Source organism: Mastigoproctus giganteus, chromosome 10 (genome assembly GCF_048544385.1).
Source record: "Mastigoproctus giganteus isolate SK-2022 chromosome 10, ASM4854438v1, whole genome shotgun sequence".
Classification (NCBI taxonomy): domain Eukaryota; kingdom Metazoa; phylum Arthropoda; class Arachnida; order Uropygi; family Thelyphonidae; genus Mastigoproctus; species Mastigoproctus giganteus.
The window spans coordinates 150,878,186-150,881,262 of record NC_143584.1 but is presented as its reverse complement, the minus strand read 5'-3'; positions in this window follow the sequence as shown (position 1 = coordinate 150,881,262).

Here is a 3,077-nt window from a genome sequence, read left to right as displayed (position 1 = left end):
AGCATGAAAAAGCCAATAAAAGACCCTCTCGTTTTAAAACGATCTATTTCTCACCTTCAGTCCCTCACTACAATCGAAACCAGGCATTTTCTCATACAATGAGAAAGAGCAGTAATGCTACGGTAATAACCGAGTGGTCAGTGCAATGGTACGTAAGTACAAGTGCTTTGAGTGACCGTGATTCTGCCCTGCATGACTACTAAATACGAAGCTGTTTCTTGTATTCTCTTTATCTTGTGAACAGTGTGGTCGTCCCGGAGTATAAACATAAAACTTATTTATCCATATACTACCCCCAAGTGCTACTAAAACGCTTTGATCACTTATGTTCATAATATTCATCCTTTTCTTGACTTTTTATAGATGAGAAAGGAATGCATTAAATGTTACGTCAATTCCATCACCTAAGAATTCATACAATTTTATTAAAATTTGTAGAAAATTACAAAATAATTGAAATTCATGGTAACATTGTCTCTAGCGCACAAACACTGAAGTTTAAATAATGTGCAGTGAGGTGGTTTGCAAAATAATTGACATGACAATGTCAGAATTATTAGAGGACTGATCGACCATTGGCCATAATGGCTGCTTCAGTGCTCATTGGAAGAGACCTTTGGCCAAAATGGCTGCTTCAGTGCTCATTGGAAGACTTTACTAAGTTCTGCTAGAAAGATGGAAGTACTGTGTTTAATCATGTTAAAGAAGAGGATAATTTTAGTCTTTCCCTAATTATTGTGAAAGTTTACACTAGAAAGTGGAATTGGATTGAGGCCGGCATTCTCTGCTCGACACTGCAGTATTCCGTTATTATTATTTTCAAAGCATGCGTTTACATTCTAGTCGCGTTCGAAGGTCTAAGAGTCACTTAAATAAAATTTCCAGAACGTAGGGCCTATAGAATTATCCACAACATCAGTGTAGGATGCATCATTCATGGTTCCATGTACTGCAGCCAGTGGACATAGTCCATATCATGAAAAACACCCCTCAAACTATGATGACACTTCTTAATCCCGACATCACAGTTGAAATGAGGGAATATATCATGCAACTATCATTCCCTTCTGAAACTCTGTAACCTCACCATGTGCTCATTGTTTGGCACAAATGTTTGAATAACAACTGATCATATATACAATAATTTTCAAATTATTGAAAATTACTGCAAATGTGATCAGTTAATTATTTATTAATTGACCACATTTATCGACCACTAAATATTAACTAAATATGTTAATATTTAATATTCGCATACAATGTTCTGCAATCAGAAGAGCATTATATTATTTTTGGTAGGAGAACGTTCATCATACAGAAAAATTTCTGTACTGACGGCATAGAGGATATTTTGAAAAGGACTGCACCATCTCAATTGCCAAGCACTGTGGAGGTTAATCTAATGATTTAGGCCCGATTTTCCTGCCAAGATATTGCGGAAATGCTTTTCGTCGATAGTACCGTTCGGATACAGCGACAATGTGATATTTTCGACAATTTTGTTTTTATAATAGTGATCCAATTTGAATAGGACAATGGTCCCCGTCACAAATCTTGGTGGGTGCCGGTTTAGTTTTGAAATAATAAAACGACTAACGAACGAACTTGCATCATTAGATCCGAATAGAACCGCTATGAGAGAAACTGGAATGACACGTGAGGAGCAAATTCATCGAGACCAAGATCATTTTCCCAGTTAAAAATTGTTCTTCTGGTTGAGAGGGCATAAATTCAAATTGAGGAAAGACAGATGTAGGATAGACGTGCGGAAATTTGCCTTTAGCCAGCGAGTGATTGGTTGGTGGAACAGACTTCCATCCCTTGTCGTGGAAGTTGATAGCCTAAATAAGTTTAAGGCTCAGCTGGACAGGTATTTTGAACGAACAGAGAGGTGAAGTGGAAGTGGTTTTTTTTTTTTTTTTTGGCTGATGCTGCATAAGCTTGCTTTCTTGCATCAAATGCCTCTGCTAATGCTAATGCTAATGCTAATATTTCTACCAATACGTCATAAATTGATGGAAAGTAGTGCACGAATACTACATGCTAGATTACAAGACGAAAGAGATTCTACACAGTATTGAGATCTGAATCAAAACCGTTATTGTTTTTCTCCTTCAGTCCTAATATTATGCTGTTTATTTTGGGTAATATAATAAACGCCAACACTGAAAGTTTATAATACATTTTACTAATTTTGGCAAATATTCGATGGAAGCATGTTATCCAGCATCCATTTAAGTGGCATGTTTGGAATCGTTTATTTTTTGGATTTATCATAAGGTGTACCTATGTAAAGTGTCAATGCAACGCTATGAGGCGTCAGTATATTGCACGCGAAAAGTGGTTATGTCCTCTGGTCAGTTTGCCTCTTTGAAGGACAAAAAAACCTGTTTCCAGACCATACAATCCTTGCTTGAAACTGACTAACTTGTCCATATTGTTAAAAAAAAAAATAAAAATAAAAATTAATAATAATGAAGAAATAAATTAATTAAAATAAACCAGTTCAAGTTTTTCACGTCCTTGATAGGATTTGAATCAGGTTTTTTTCTACAAAGTTTGAGAGAACGATGATTATGACCACTGCGCTACTACAAGTGAGGATTTTCATGCACTCAGATAAACATTATACTGCTCCTATCATTAATAAAATATATACGAGATGGAATTTTACTGTGTATCCTTCATTCGCTATTTAACTATTTTCATTTTTTAAAAATTTTCCATTATATTTATTTTTCTTATTTTTTAACATAAATTAACATAATAATAAGTAAATTCTGGGACTTCCTATGCAGTTGGGTCTCAGGGCTTCAGCCTTCCTACCCCTTAAATGGGCTCTGATATTATTTGTGAATCTCTTGGTTTTGCAGTAGCGGTTAATTAATGTTTTAATATTCACAGGACATTTTATGAAGCGTTTATACCGACATACCCTTATACACCGCATAATGATGTCCCAGAACAGGGTAATAGTTAATTGAAGTGATAAGTTTAATTCAAATTTCTGATATTTCCAAATATCAATAAAATAATGACAGAAATTTCACTTCTAAATAACGAGAAAATGAACTGTA